Source organism: Camelus ferus, chromosome 26 (assembly GCF_009834535.1).
Source record: "Camelus ferus isolate YT-003-E chromosome 26, BCGSAC_Cfer_1.0, whole genome shotgun sequence".
In the NCBI taxonomy this organism is placed as follows: Eukaryota; Metazoa; Chordata; class Mammalia; order Artiodactyla; family Camelidae; genus Camelus; species Camelus ferus.
In genome coordinates, this window is record NC_045721.1 from 20,012,490 (window position 1) to 20,029,300 (window position 16,811).

The 16,811-nt window shown below is 38.6% G+C and overlaps 1 long non-coding RNA gene across 1 annotated transcript in view; it reads right to left on the reverse strand.

Moving 5' to 3' along the window:
- Nucleotides 1-597: 597 nt before the first annotated feature.
- The window catches only part of LOC116660061, a 933,517-nt gene continuing 917,303 nt past the window's right edge, over nt 598-16,811 (reverse strand). The window contains exon 3 of the long non-coding RNA XR_004315426.1: nt 598-1,039. This is a non-coding gene — a long non-coding RNA (uncharacterized LOC116660061). The remainder of the gene's footprint in view (nt 1,040-16,811) is intronic.

Here is a 16,811-nt window from a genome sequence, read left to right on the forward strand (position 1 = left end):
AGAGTAATTCTTCATGCCTTTCTACTTTTTATAATTCTTACATACAAAGTGGTAAATAAATTATAACTATGTTTAGAAAAACCTTAGAAATTCGTATTAAAAAAAACTGTAAATGACCATGGTTTAAAGAAAACAACAATCGCAGCTTTATGTATACGACGCATTGACAGTCACCACGCCGGACGACATTCTAACAGTAAAAACTATATTCCTATATCCTATCTTCTGGAATAAAATTCCTTTTATGTAGATGGGCAGGATCTGCTCATTAACAAAGCAAATATCCTTGATTTCCATTTAACGATCGCACCAGCATAGGATAGATTTTTCATTCACAGAGATCACGACACACTTGCTATAGATTTTCTTTCTGGCAACATTTATCTGTCCTGTTTTATGAACCAAAGCTATTTTATGTTTTCTACCTCTTCTATATAAAATTCTCATAAATAATTACTGGATTCCAAAGGCTCCTGGCAGCTGGACACTTGATAATAGTTATTTCTAACTGATGTTAAAAAAAATATGATGGTGGAGTTAAAGACTTCCAAAACAAGCTGATTTTTTTCTCCCTCTCTCCATTCCTCCATCCCTTCCTTCCTTCCTTCCTTCCTTCTTTCCTTTCCTTCTTGCTTTCGACGAGTTGGCACTTGCGGCATTGCACACTTATACACAGAGACCAAGTGAGGTGTCATTTATTTGCAGAAGGACTATGGCTCTAGGCAGGATGCAGAAAAAAGTGTACAGAGAAAAGGTAGATGCTTGACAGCTTCTTAGAAGTTACGTCTGAAAGAATGACGGGATTGACTAGAAAATCAGAAAACAAGTTTCTGCAGAAGACAGGGCTATCAGAGCGCCTGGCCTCGCATGGGTACTCACCACTTCTGTGTCTTCCCAGGGGGCTGCCCCTGACCTCCAGGTAGGCCAGCTGCCAGCAAGCTCAGTGCACTGTGTCTGGGCCCCCTGGCTCTGCCCCGTGGAGAACGGTGACCACCCAGACTTCTTAGAAAGCAGACTGTCTCACGAAACAGCTCTTGGCCTGCAGAGAGAAGGCATTCCTTATACAGGGACCCGCAAGTCACAGGGACTGCACATGAATAATCCACATTCATAAACTCAGTTTCTATTGGTCCTTCTCAGGTATACACATTTATAATTGTGTTTGCTTTAAAGCTTTTCTTTGTGGGAAAGAGGAGTAAGTGGATACATTTGATCTCACTGTGTATTTGCAGCTACATAACATTCACTAAAGATACAAATCAATCACTGAAGGCATAGGGTTGACTACAGTTAAATAGCAGATCCATAAGACCTTTGGTTCTGATCTTCTTTGCATTGGACTTAATTTTCTTAGGTGCTTCAAAAGCTGTAGTATTCAAGTCTGGTGGGACCATGTATTTGCGTATACCTAGCATGTTCACTTAATAATAACGCACATTATGGATTCTGGTAGCATCTGGAAAGAAATTCAAATTTAGGTGAAAAAAAAAAACTTTCCTTTGCAAAAAGATGGATTATATTATTATTTCCTGAACAGCAAGGGGAACAACACAACTGCTGTGGGCACTCCATTAGTATAACAATCCAGCCACTTCTGTCTCTCATTTCTCTACCACAGGGAAGGTGAAGGACTTATCTGATGAGTGAGTATGGGGGAAAAATAAAACACAAAAAACCTGGATAAATATAGTCCAGATGAATCTTATGACTTTCTCTTGGGAGCTGGCCTCTCCTCTGAAAACACATGTTCTCTTCTGTTTTCCTGTATGTCATAAGCCTAGTGCAGAACAGCACTATATCCATGATGGCTGGAGTGGAGGCCACAGCTGGAAGTGTAGATTCAATTCAGGGACTGTTCATGGCACCCAGTGTTTGGTACCAAGGTCATGGTCTTTTCTTGTCCACCTCTCCAATCTCATCTGTGCATGCGTGCCTCACACACACCATCACACTCCAACCAGAGTGGCCTTCTTCCAGCTCCTAGTTACACTGTCCTCTGTTGCATGAGGACCTCTGTACTGGCACCTTCTTCCTGGCATGCTCTTCCCATCAATTTTCACATGGTCAGCTCCTTGTCACCGTTCAGTCCTGATGTGAATGTCCCCTGCTGGCTAGCCTTCCTGACAACCCCATCTAAATACCAACCCTCTCTCCATTACTGAGTATTCTAGTCCTCTGTTTATTTCCTTCTAACTTTGTGGTCTTTTTGCTAGTTTGACTTCCTCCCCCAGGCTGCAAGCTTCATGAGGGCAGGGATCACAGTTGTTTCATTCAGAACTATTACACAGGAAGTATTCACCCAACATTTTTAGAATAACTGATTGAAAAGGCATTGGTAGACATAGAATCTTAAAATGTATTTAATTTCTGGGAAATATTAAGAGGGACATAATAGTTTAAGATGATGAAATATCTCAGAAATAAGTGTACCAGAACAGTGGTGTTCAAATGATACCACCTTTATAGATCAAACACAAGAATACCCAGAAAAATTAGTAAATAAAAGAAAGACATGCTTTGCTATGCAACAGGATGCTAGCACATAATAAGACACCAGGAGATGGTATATAACATTTACCAGCATGTACCTGAGAAACTTTGCACAAGGGAAAATGTTTTCATAAAAAAAAATATAATATTCCTTGAGCATTATCATTAAATGCCAGCATTAGAGACATCACCCGAATACGTTCCAAATGGCTGAATACTAAACTGAATCGTCATTTGCAGCATGGTCTTGGAAGGCTGACAGGCATGTAGGGCCAACACACCCTAAGTTTTCAGACCACTCAGAGAGCTGAGAACTCAGCCCCTCCCCGTGGTCTTCTGCAAGAGCTGCCTTTAGCAGTAACCACAACTGTGATGGCGACAGCGGCCATGAAGACAGTGGCAGCAGTGCCAGCAAAACTTGCCAGCCTCGGAACAGGCAACAAAAACACAGTTCTTAACGTGTACTACGATAAGAAGTTTTGGTGAACAGCAATTTATTTTGCAGATGAGTTTTTAGTAATTACGTTTACCAAGGACTGTTTTCTCTGCTTATAATCGATTGTGTATCCTTTTGTAAAGCCTCAACTCACAGAATACAACAGCAAACAGAGTTTCTGAAAACAAACACAATCGGAAACTCATTACTGAGTAAAGTAAAATTAAATAGAAAAGAAATGGAGCCACCTTTGTCCACAGAAGGCATGGACCTGCTGCTGTCTAGATGGCCCAGACTCACACTTTGGGTTCCAAGGTCACTGGCGGGGTGGAGTTTAGGACCTTCTTTGGTACCAGATGTGCCCTAATCACAATAAAATGCTTGACTAATCTAGGCAGGAAGGTTTGTAGGAAACACTGAACAAACTAAAATCAGCTTGAACACTGCCCCTACAGGACCAGAACTCCCCAAGGGACTCACAATGCTGTCTGTTTAAAAATTATTTGGAAAAGGAGCCATGCAGATGTACTAGCCACTTCTCGGTGTCTGGATGCTGGTGGGATTTGGTACAGGCCTCTCACAGAGGGCGTTCGGATCGGGAAGCAGGCATGTTACACCTCAGGTCAGTCTTGAAGGTCTTGCAGTGTCACTTTCAACATGTGCCCAAGTGACGTCCAACTAAATTACAGCTCCATCGACAGACAGTATTTCAGAGGTGCTTAAATTATGAACACTAGCCAAGTTACTGTAGACTCAGTGAGCATAAGTTATCAAGGTAACAACTAGCAATGGATGGTAATATTTTATATATATATATAAAAAATATAAAAATAACAACATATAACAAAACAATTATCGACAGATAGTAATTTTTATATATTACATAAAAGTAACATATATAACATATAACTGCTATAATATATACTAAAATACAAATATATAAAATAGAAAATATAAATATGCTTTAATAAAAACATAAATGTATGTAACATACACATGACATATATAGAGCTAAATGTATTTATAAATGAAATATATGTATTTATGGACACATATTTTTCATCATGAAAATCTATATATTCCTGAAGACTGAAAAATCTCTCTCTCTGCAACTATGCACTTCAGCTTCTCCTTGTAGTCTTTTTTCTCAAAATATCAGGAATTTAAAATTATTAAAAGAAAATAAAAACTCCATCAATATGATTTTAAGCTGGGAACATATGTGAAGCACCGTGGTATTTACAAAAAAAAAAATGACACTGGAACTTGTTTTAGAGAATGTACGTATTGCATTATTTATTTTCCTGGGTGGATACATGTGTGCACATACACAGGGCACCTTACTGTGCTTTATTTCTGAAGTGTGTTCTTAGAAGGACTCCTGCTAACAAAGTCAGTGTGACAATGCTACGTTCGAGCTCTCGCGTCACCCTCTCAGAATCTGGATGCATCGCCAGCCTGTAATGGAGATGATGGCTAAATAGATGACTCAATAGTCAACCTTCTAGAAATGGCCATATTTAGCTTTCAGGGTAATGCTAACTTCACTGTGGTGTTAGTAATCTCATCAACTTTTTGGTTAGGGATGGATAAATAACTAGCTTTTAGTATGTAAATTACCAAAGAAAACGTTTTGCAGAAAATGGGTCAGGTTAGAGATGTAAATGAGGCCTAAAATGTCTCATTAGGTTTTGAATTGCCTTTTTTTTTTTTCCCCTAAGCATTATAAATCTTGCCAGCTTTGGGGGTAATTTTCTTGCTTGAATAAGCTAGTAAGGTCTTTTGCAATAATAAATGAACAGAAATACTCCTCGAAACTAATTCTGCTTGGAAAAAATAGAGCAAATTGAACGTTGAAGTATAGTTTCTAGACAAGTTGTACAGACCACACGTGCAGATTTCGCCAAGGACCGAGCCTTTAGGTGCGGAGAGGTAACGTTCCTCAGCTCTAGTTTCAAATTAATTGAATATTTGAAGGCTACTTATCAGATCTTACGACAAATCATTAGCTACAGAATATGTCTGTCTTTTGTGAAGGAATGGATCTTTGATTTAGCAAAACGTCTCTCTGGTTCTCTTCTGACATGTCCTATTTATAATGCTCACCGCTAATCTGTATTTTCAGAACAAATCCCATGCAAAAGCACGTGCGTGCTCACAGCACTGCTCTTGGGCCAGCTCACACAGTTACGTGATGCAGGCACACACAAAAGCCAGGCGAACCCACTTTCGATCTCACGAGACACTCACAAAGCAGCGTCGCATCACAGAGCCAGACTGTCACCAGGCAGCTTCACACCTCTTATTTCCCCACGTTGGTTTCTTTTCCGCAAACCACCCATTTGCAGCAGTCTAAGGCAGCCTCGTGTGACAATGTACGGAATGTTTGTTGGTTATGTGTGTCTGTCACAGCATTACCCATGTTTAGGACAGTTTAACATGTCACACTCATGACAAGGGGGCTGATTTTTTGTCACTCGGAAAGCTGCAGTAGCGGAATAGTAAATACGTAATTACAGTAACCACCTATATTTAACGAGCTTAGAAATCTAACAGGGAAATTCATCAAACCACTGCCATCATTTGGTTTGTTTCTGTGTTGGTCCTAATTAAACATAAACACTTAAAGTCAATGATTAGAAAACCACATTAGCATAGCTTCCTTTTTAATCGTCAGCAACAACCAATCCCCCTCCCCCTACCCCTCAAAAAATAAAATCAACCTTTTCTAAAATACCCATTTCAATATTTGCCTGCTCCTTCACACATTAACTCTAATATTTGGTATAGCAGCCTTTGAAATGGATCTTTGAAAAATGAAATCTTTTGTGCTAACCCTCAGCAGTCTAAATCACAGGGGTATATATATATACCACATTTTGTTATAGAATAGATTCCATTTCATTAATTTTATCCATTAAGAAAAAGAGATCATGAAACTAAATTCTTCACGAAAGTACTGAAATTGGTCTTTGTTGCCTAACTGATGTTCTCACATCTCATATTAAGAATGTTCAGATCCAGTCTCAGTGAGTTAAAATAACAGAGCTTCTCAGGTCTTCTGTAGCTGTGTTATGGCAGGTATTTTGATGGAAGAGAGTTACTTCAAACAGATAGGACAGATCATCTGAGCGAGAAATATGAGCCCCGACACGCACTTACACGGTCTACATACTTCCACGTCACTTTTTTTGGCTCACTCCTAAAATTCTATTATTGACTTCCCTAAATCTTGCCCAGTTTTTCTTGCCTTTCTTTGTCCACCAGCTATTCCTTCCACCTGCATCTTAGTTACGTCTCAAGAATGATCTCAAATCATCTTTCACAGTCTAGCCAGGGTCTTCAAAGAGCAACCTCCTTCAGAGAGCTTCAGGAAGCAGGCAGAACACACCATCACCCTTTTAGTTACAGTTACTGATTATCTCTTTAATAAATGCACAAAAGACCATCCGCGTCGTCACTTATTTAGAGTTAAGAACAATGGCTCACGTTCACTGAACACTTATATGTGCCACACACTCATTTTAGTATAATTCATTATTAGCCCACTGTATACATGAGGATGCTAACACCTGGAGAGGCGAGGTACCTTGCCCGAGATCCTAAGTATGTGGCAGAGAACAGAACCTGAGTGCAAGTACAACTCCAAAATCAGGACTCTCTGTCTGATAAACAGAAAGTCTCTGCTAAGCACATGCTTCTTATGCACATTGTAGCCTCTAACACATGCTGCCTGTCATCTGCGGTGTTAGGTATCAAACACCAGGGGAGTTAGAGCTTTGATGTTCCTGTAAATCCAGCCCAGTGTGTCTTTGCAAACAGCACCCCAACCCCCAGGCCGTATCTGAGGGGACATTTGTTCCCTTTGATACGAAGATGGAATCTATATTCAAGCAGTTCTTTATCTTCCTGCCATTTACATGATTATCTATAAAGTCTTCTGGAGGCTAATTATATTTCTTGGTAAAGCCCTTTGGCATAATGAGTGTAGGAGATCCACTACCAGACATAACACCTCACAAATACTGAAATCTTCACAACATTCAAAGTTCTCGCAACTCTGACATTTTATTCTCGAAGTTGCTAAGTGAGGCACAACCGACATATGATCATCTCATTTTGTTAAACGATTAAAGAGAAAGGATGAATGAAAATTTAACATTGGCTTAGCAGCACCTATATGGGGATATTATCCTAAATACTTGACTTAAGTTCTCTTTTTGAATTCTCATACCTTCCTTCTGATGTACACAGACTTCACCACATTTTACAGAAGACATGACTGGAATTCAGAGCACTTAGTTAACAGCTTGTAAAAGGGGCTAGAACCAGGGTTAGAAGTCAGGTCTCTCTCCAAGACCATCCTCTTTCCTCATAACTCAAGCTCAGTCGACCGCACAGATTCAGGGCTTACATATGGCCTTGTCTTCTTCCTTACCTCATGTAAGTTGTAGTCTTGTTTCTCTACATACATTTTCATTTTGTTACTGGAAGGAACCATGTTTTATTTTCTTTGAGTCACCCATGGCACATACCTTTGAAGCTATGCTTAAAAGGCTATGTTAATTCGAGTACCTGTCATATGAACGTGGTCTGGAAGTAAAAGAAGGCCCTCCTTGCTTGTACTTTTATTCATTCACCCAGAAACTGCTTCTCTCAAGCAGTTTCCTGGGTCATGACTCTCCAGGTGAGCTATATTAGGGGCCACAATTTGAACTCACTATATTATCCTGTGTCCTCTGAGGCTCAGCTATTCTAAAATGACTTGTGCAAAGTTTCAAGGAATAAGTAGCAAAATCAAGCCTAAAACCACATCTTTGGACATCTCTTTGTACTGCACCTCTGCACGAAACAGTGTTTGGAGTTGTCATCTTTAACATGTGTCTGGAAGTAGATCATGAAATTGGTAGGAGACTTCTTATTTAGCAAACAGCTAGCAAGAACATCATGATGACAAATGAAATTAAAAAAAAATCTTACATAACCTAAATATCCATCAACAGATGACTGGATAAAGAAGCTGTGGTACATTTACATAATGGAATACTACTCAGCCATAAAAAAGAATAGTATAATGCCATTTGCAGCAACATGGTTGGACCTGGAGTTAATCATTCTAAGCAAAGTAAGCCAGAAAAAGAAAGAAAAATACCGTAAGGTATCATTTATATGTGGAATCTTAAAAAAAGGACACAAACTTCTTTACAAAACAGAAACAGACTCACAAACACAGAAAACAGACTTATGGTTACAAGGGGTAAGGGGGTGGGAAAGGATAAATTGGGAGTTAGAGTTCTGCAGATACTAACTACTATATATAAAATAGATAAACAACAAGTTTCTACTGTACAGCACAGGGAACTATATTCAATGTCTTATAGTAACCTATAATGAAAAAGAACATGAAAAGGAACATATGTATGTACGTGTATGACTGAACCATCATGCTGTACACCTGAAATTAACACAACATTGTAAACTGACTACACTTCAATTTAAAAAAATAAACAGGAAAAAAACTTACATAAATAATAAATTTATCAGAATGTTGATTAGTTAGAACAAGAAGAAACATTTATAGGCTGATGTAGCTCAAAATCAAAGAGCTGGATTTGGAAACATATGATGTTTTTCTTATTGGTTTAGCTTGTGTACATGCATGTATTTATAAAACACTGATTATATTTTGAAAAGTGTTAACACAAATTAGCTTTCTGTTCATGGATTTTATTTCATCTCCCTCTGCTTCCCCCATCCTGTTGTTTCATGTGAACCATAATACTGAGGAAAAAAAAAATTATGAAATCCCACTGCATTACAGCACATCGCATATAATGGGCAAATAATAAATGCTAAATGAATGAATAAGGATTATACTGGTTGAACTGATCATTGCTTAATGCATAATAAAATGGTAAAGGGAATTATGATGAATATATATAGTTTTAGACACAAGGATCTATATCCTATGAGATCGCCAAATGCATCTGATTCTTTCATCTCTATGTACCAAGTACTGGACCCACGTTAGATATTCAATGTGTATGTGTTTCATTGATGAATGCTCCCTGCTCACAAGCAGCTTATAATCCAGCAGTGTAGATTAAGAGGGAAATAACGCTCACCCTCTTTCTCATTTTTGGCCTCAGTACTTAAAAGAGATGGCCAGCCTCGGGCAGATATTTGGAAGGGAACTTTGTTTTTCCTCTAACTCATCTATGAGGTACATGCGTAGCCCAGCTTCAAGTGTTCCCTTGGCTCTTGTCCCCGTGGGCAGGCCATACACCTCCATAGCTGGCCAAAGGTATGCCCTGCAACTGCAACTATTCCCGCTCATAAATCTAAAAGTCTTGCTTTGGGGAAAGATACAGTAAAATGCCTAATTTGGGCCTCGAGTCTAAGCCATGTTCTTATATCCTGCATTGCTTTACCACTTAAATCTTATTTGTATCGTTATCCTTTGATTTCTGTGCATATTTCTAATTATTCTGCAGAATGTAGAGTGCAGAGCAGATCACAGCTGAGTGATTACACTCGACTCAAACCTCAGCAGTAGACATGATGTGTACTTCAAGATGGTCCGTTTTTCGCAACAGGCCAACCTGATGTTGCTGTTCAGTGGGAAGGCTTGCTGCAGTTTATTTAATTTTTTATGTCATCTTTTTGATCTTCTTAAACCACTAATGTTTTAGCTATAGTACCGTTCAAGTGCTCAAAACACATAGAAACTTTGAGGACTTTAAGTTCAGATCTGACCCCCGACCCAGCCCCATCCCAAGTTCAAACTGAACTTTAACTTGAATATTATACGCTTTGTGATTCTCACTAGGAACCGGAGGAAATAGTGATTAGGAAGGGGGACACCATCATCTGTGGGAGTCAACTTGGTTATCACAGGAGAGAAAACGGGAAGACCGCTGGACAGGAAGTCAGGAGATACCCTTTTGCCCCATTTAGGTTCATGACCTTGATCAAGTCATTGAACGTCTCTAAGTGTCAGTCTCTTCAGCTGTAAAATTAGGATGGTAGACTTGTTGCCTCCAAGGAATCTTCTAGCCCTAATATTCCATTGCAGGAGCTTCCAATTGTAGCAGAGGAGATTAGAAATCTCCAGCTGCTTCAGAGAGTGTGTTGAGAGACAGATTAGATTATATGGGAAGCCTTGTCTCACATGATGCTCTCAGTTAATGACTCTTTCTTTTCTTTTCTTTTTCCATAATTGCTTTAGAAAAGTTATCCCTCTTTTGGGGTGGCTTCTTTTTTTTTTTTTTTTTTTTTTTGGCATCACTATTTTTTCAACCAAACCAAAACCAAAACCCACAGAAAATAAATATGCTCTAAAAAGTGATATTTTGACATTAGAGTTTCAGGCAAAGATATATTCCCCAATTAGCTCAGCATAACCATTGCTGGTCAGGGAAGACATTCGGATCATACATCACATTTGAATGAATCCAAAATGTTTTGCATCACACAGGCCATTGTAGTAAGAGAGATGGAGAGAAATGTTTTTACAGATCATCAGTCTGATCTGCATATGCTATTCCCAAGTATTTCGAAGGGCTCTCGTATTTTGCCTTTATGTTGTCCTCATGGTGTTTCTCTGGAGTACATTTTTTTTGTGTATATTATGATACAGCTTAGAATTGCTTATTTGTAATATGTTCGTATGCAACCACATAAATCTTAAATAAAAAATTTTCAAATGAGAATTAATTTCACTAACTTTTTATCAACAAAAACAAAACAAAACAAAAACAGATTCATAGATAACAGAAAAATAAATGAGCAGTTGCCAAAAGGGAGGGGAGTGGGGGTGAAACAGGTGAAGGTGAATTAAGAGACACAAACCTCTAGTTACGTAACAAATAAGTCCCGGGGATGTAACATATGGCATAAGGAATATGGTTAGTAATATTGCAAGAACCTTATGGGGACAAATGGTTACTAAACTTACGGTGGTGATCATTTCATAATGTATGCAAATGTCAAATCCTTAAGTATTACATTTGAAACTAACATAATATTGTAAATCAACCATACTTCAAAAAACCCCAACTAACTATAACTTTGTTAAGTTTAGTTTGAATGCAAGAAATCTGTGAGCTCTAAAATTGTTTAAAATTTGGTAAAGAAAAGAAACAAATATAATAATCTTTCATTATCTTTTATATACAAATTATATTTCTGTTCAAATTTTTTTACTTGTAAAAACTTGTTTTCAATTCTTTTTTTAAACTGAACAATTGTGGAGTGTGTTGGTTTGGGATGAAATGTATCATAAATTTACCTGTACAAATTAAGAGAAAACACTATTTTTCATTTAACAGGTTTTTTTCTTTTTTTTTAAACTTAGTGGCTGGTTTTCAGGAATGAGTTAAAGTTGTAAAGTTATAAAGAAAAGGACAGGTATATTCACGTCCATCTTCTGACCTGAGTAAAGATTTATCACATTTTGAAGATTTCGATTAAAAGGAAGATATTCCTCTTTAGCCAACTGCCGAAACTTCAAAGCTTACAGACGCACTTGTGGAATCTCCATCCCAGCAAGGCTCAGCATGTATGTGAGCGTGTGTCTGTGTGTGTGTGTCTGTGTGTGTGTGTTCGCATGTATAGTATCATATATTCAAAGTATTTCAAGGCTACACTAAGCTTATGTATACGTAGAGAAAAGAATCTGTTTAATAAGCAAAGAATTATCAGCCTAGATCTAGCTGGAAAGAGCAGAGACTGATGAAAATTCAAGCTGCCTTAACACCCACCAGCAAAACTTCCACCAAAGGATCTGTCACTGTACCGTCTTTATCCATAGTCCTCTGACCTGCGGAAATGGTGAAGAGAGAAAGGGGAAAGAGGTGCTCTCTCCTCTGGAAAACTGCCCTTCAGTCTCTTGACAGGAATTTACAAACACAGGTAAAAGCTCATGTCCTAGTGACAGTGACTGCGTTTCTGTACAATGATTTCTACACGAGCAGGTGCTGGTTCTATCAGCCTAATCTGTACATTGTCACATTCCAAAAACTTCCTGCAACTAACTCCGTCAAGTCATGCGGCTCCCACTGATTTGGTTAACAGTGTCCATACAAAACTTCCTCTGGCATGGCTTTCCTGTTCTGTGATCAGGTTTCTAAGAGGTATGAAATCAAATCTCCTTTACATATGCTGCTACTTCTGGTATGCAAACACAACAGCTAATAAGTTTTCCTTGTACAACGCAGAGAGGTAATTTATCTATTTGGAATTTCTCTGTTTATTTAATTCAGTAACAATAATTTACATGATTGTTTTGCTATGATCAGAACTAATGTGGCAAAGCTGGAAACAAGTAAATATCTTTGAAAATAATTGAAACAATACTTATTCCCCTTTAAGGACACGAGGTGCATGAAGGGAGAAAAGTCATCATAGCACAGGCTTAGACAGTCTGAAACATTAAAACAGAAACATTCAAATAGCTCAGAGAAACAGCTTTATAAGGTAACTTTTAAGTGAATCTGATGTTTTCCACGGGAGTATACTTTTTTAAAACTATGAAAACTCAGGTTTGAACGAATTATTATATTTTATACTTGATGGTTATTGACAAATAATTATCCTGACTTTTTGACTGCTTGAGCTTCAGTTTACTTTTGGCTTCAGTGCAGTTCAAGTGCTCAGAATATTTGACAGCGAACGTCCTTCTCCACCACGAGGGTGCAAGTCCTACCTGAACTTGAACTGTGATGTTCTCTAGGAGGTCAAGGTCAAGGTACTCACAACAAGTGTTCCTTGTGGAGACCGATGTCTAAGGCGCCTGCTCAGAACTGCGAACTCAAAACAAGAGCGCGCATTGATCTGGCCATCCCGGGAAGCCGGGCCTGGCAGGAGCAAAGAGAGCTGTGTGGCAGGAAGGGAGACCGGCCACCGCAGCCCACACACCGCTCTCCAGTGACAGGGAGGCCTTGCCTTGTCATCAGCTATGAAGGCGGCTGGCTGCGCTGACACAAAGCCCAGCAAGGAGAGGGAGAGGCCGCGGGGAGCAGGCTGATGGCCCCTCTCTGAGGACGGGGAGGACGATAAAGGCAGGACATTTAAAATAAATAATACAGCCCACTCTCTGATGTGAAGTGCCAGAGATTTCAGAAGGGAATGCAAATCCAGCACAGAGCTTTGTTTTCTTCTCTTGTATTTTGACATTTTCCTAGAATCACTTGATAGCACTCACATTAAGCCCCGTTTCAGAATCCAGACAAAGTCAAACTACCCGACGCAGCGGAGTGTGACAGAACTTTCCAAAAGAGAGGAGCGGAATGAGCGCGCTTGCTGATTTTCCGTTTGCTGCGCGCCCGAGAAGACCAATTAAAAGAATTAAAGGCCACATGAAAAAATCATACTTCACAGTAATAGAGGATTTTTTTCTATTATTATGAAAATACGAGATGGCGTATCTAATTTTCACAAACTCTCCAGCCATCCTTATGTTTAACCTTATCCTGTGTGTGTGTGTTTACTCCATCACCAATAAAGCTGCACAACCTAAATTACCTCTATGTATGAAGATGGATACTGTCAGTGGGAGTCAACTATGAGATTCAGTGCGGAGGGTTTTCAGGTGGAAAAGAGGGACGCTGTAACCAGAGCCCGCCTTATACACTTGTAATAATTATGTAAATGCATATTTCTCATAGGAATTCCAAGTAGCACGTTCTGAAACCATGCACGTGTGTTTGAACAATAATGCTAGGGGTATGAGCTGTATTTTCCAAAGACTCCACATCCAGGATCTAAAAAGAAAGAAAGAAAATCCAGAAAACAGCACATTAAACCCCACTTCATATCTAAGGTTGCATTAAAATTATTAAAAAAAAAAAAAAAAGATAAAGGAAAAAAAAAACAGGAAGAAAATTGAGTTTCTATTTTCACAGGGAATAATGTGTTGTACCATTTGCAATTAAAAATAAATTAGGCACAAAATCTGCAACAGATTGTTTTTAAACTTTCATTAAACCTCTCGAGTTATGCTGCTGGATGCAACGTGCTAAGAGAAATTCTAAGGTTGAAATGAGTTTCTGGCATGTGCAAGAAAATTATGTCTGCAATCTACAGAAATTTAATTTACAGCTTAGCTGATTGGAGGGAGCATTTTAACCCCATTTTGGAGGTTGAAGAACAGCAAGTGTCATAATCCTCTGAGTATTTTGATCACTAGCACACAAGCATGTAACATACTTTGTGTTCAAGGGGAACCTTTATCCAGGATGCAAAGCTGGTGCTGAATTATAATCACATTCAAAAAGATTGCAAGCCGGTGGGTATTAAGCTCTGCACTCGCAGGCTTAGCCAAGAAGATTTAAGCAACCTTCTCTGGGACCATCCAGTTGATCTGATAAGAGTGTTCCGAGACCTTGAAGTTTATTTTTATCAGAAGTTTTGCATTCAAGGTCTTAAACATTAAACCTTTTTAGTGCTAATCAAAAGTGCCTCCTTGCAATTCCAGCAACGCCACTTACAGGCGGATGAAATTCATAACAGAGAGAGAGAAACAGAAGAGACGGACAGACACAATAGTTTACCCCTAAATAAAAGAAGGTCTCAAAGGCCTTAAACAACTTTGGATGTCTTAGATGTGATTCCAGATTTCTCTGCTGCATTTGTCTGAAAAAGATTTGTCAGATATTTTCGCTACTCCATTTAAATAACAAGTTATTTAAATGACAGATGCCATCTGTATCCTAAAGCAGTCAACTATTTTGCTGAACTTTTTTTTTGTTCAGATGAATCAGTGAGTTATTTACGGAGCAGGTGTTGTTCACATTCAGCCTCTCATGTAAGAGACAAGGATGAAACAGAGATTAAGTTCGGAATTTATTTTTACATAGACTTCTGTAAAATGACTACCGAACATTTGTAAAGTAAAATATGGTTGCAGAATAACATGAACGTGAATTCACCTAGATCAGTATCTTCAGCAAAGTTTATGTGGTAGTCAATACAGTTTACCACTATCTGCAGCTTTTCTTCAGGGGACATGGCAGAGTTGCACTTCCCTGCTCTTCTAACGTTAGGTGTACGCATGTACTTGCTTTGGCTAACAAAATGCAAATGTAAGAGACGTGTTTCAGTTCTGGTGAGTTTCCAGTGCATGGTTCACCACGTTTGTTTTTTCTCTATCGCAGTGTCTAGCATGCAGGTGATGGAGAAAGAGGAAAATGAAGCCCAGAGTTCTGAGGTGACTGTGATCACCATGTAGTGGAAAAAATAAATAAATCCTCGTAGGTTTAAGTTACTGAGGTGTGGGGGTGTTTGTTACGGCAGCATAACCTAGCCTATTCTGAATGATTCGCTTTACCTCCTCAACTGGGGCTCCTGTTCAGTACATTTTCTTTTCCTTTCTCTTACTCCTTGGACAGACAGTAATAGACTCACTGTTCAGTAAACCTATCAAGCTGTTTCATGACATCGTGGCCTTGCGGTCACTATCCTCTGCACCTGGGACACTTGACATACATTTTTACCCAGATGATTCCATTTTTGATTTTCAACTCAAATATTCCTTCTTCTGGTTATCTTCTCCTGAGTCCCTGGGGCAAAATCAACTCCTCCAGCCTCTGTGCTATCAGAATAATCTTTTCATCCCTATGAAATATTTTGTATCCAAGTTTACAGTAGTTTAATTGTCTAAACCTTTTTTCTGCTCACTAAACAGTAATTTCCGCAATGACTGGGACTATGACTTATTCATTTTTATTCCATCAGGGGAATTATTCTTTTTTTAAGACTTCTATCAGATTGCTTCATATGTTTTTCTAGAAGTGATGTAATCTAAATCTACTGTTATCATAGTTTTATACGTACAAGTTGTATTAAGTAGCTCTCTAAACTTTTTCTTATAACCTCTAATATTTGTTTGGTTATTTGACTCAATGTCAAGTCGAGTTAAGGTCTTTAGGAAGCCGCCTGCAATAATTCCCACATCCTTTGCTGAGGTGGCAACAATGGCTTGGTACAATTAACCCCTTGAATATTGAAACTACAAATTTATATAGCGGAAGTGACAGCTTTATAAGAGAACTCATCATGCTAAAATTATAGTTTTTATCTCCTTCACCTGAATGCATTATCTTACGAGACCATAACATCATTCCCCTGCCACTTTCTGCACACTACGCAATTCTGTGCAGATTTCCTTCCGTTTTTCATGTCAGTTTCATGTGTCACTGTGTAAAACGGTTTAGTTTCGTGTGATAACAGGTATTTCATCACAGATTTGCCCTTCGTAGATCTTAAGATCCTAAGTAAGACTTCTTTAATACATTTTCCTTCACCTAATCTTGCCAAATGCCTCCTCCTCTGGATTTAGCTCTGTCTTTTGATGACAGTATCGTTTTTCTGAGACACCCAGCATTCTATGGCCATCTCTGTCTTCTCAGCTTCCCCTAGCCAAACAAGTAAGCAATGTCCTAAACATTTATTTCTTTTTGTCCATTTTATTTGTAAAAATTCATCTGAGTTCTCATCTACCCCCAAGTAATTCTAACAACAGCAACAACAACAAAGGGAGACTAGATTTCTTAAAACAATGTTTGCTTATTATTTCTTTGCCTTAAGGACTTCAAGAACTCTTCTGGTCAATATAAACCCAATCTCTTGAGTGTATCATATAAACAAATGGCTTTTATCTTTCATCCTACCCTCATCTTTCACATGTTTCCAAGTTTAACCACCTTCACTTTATCACTCCTATTGAGCCTTGCGTGAGCTGGACTTACTCATTCCATTTTTGTTCTTTTGCTCACGGAACATTTCTCTACTGGAATTCTCTCTCCTGTTCTCACTGTCTTACTAATCCTCCTCATCCTTCAAGATATACCTCATTTCCCTCCTTCATTAAGCAAGGTATTTGTAG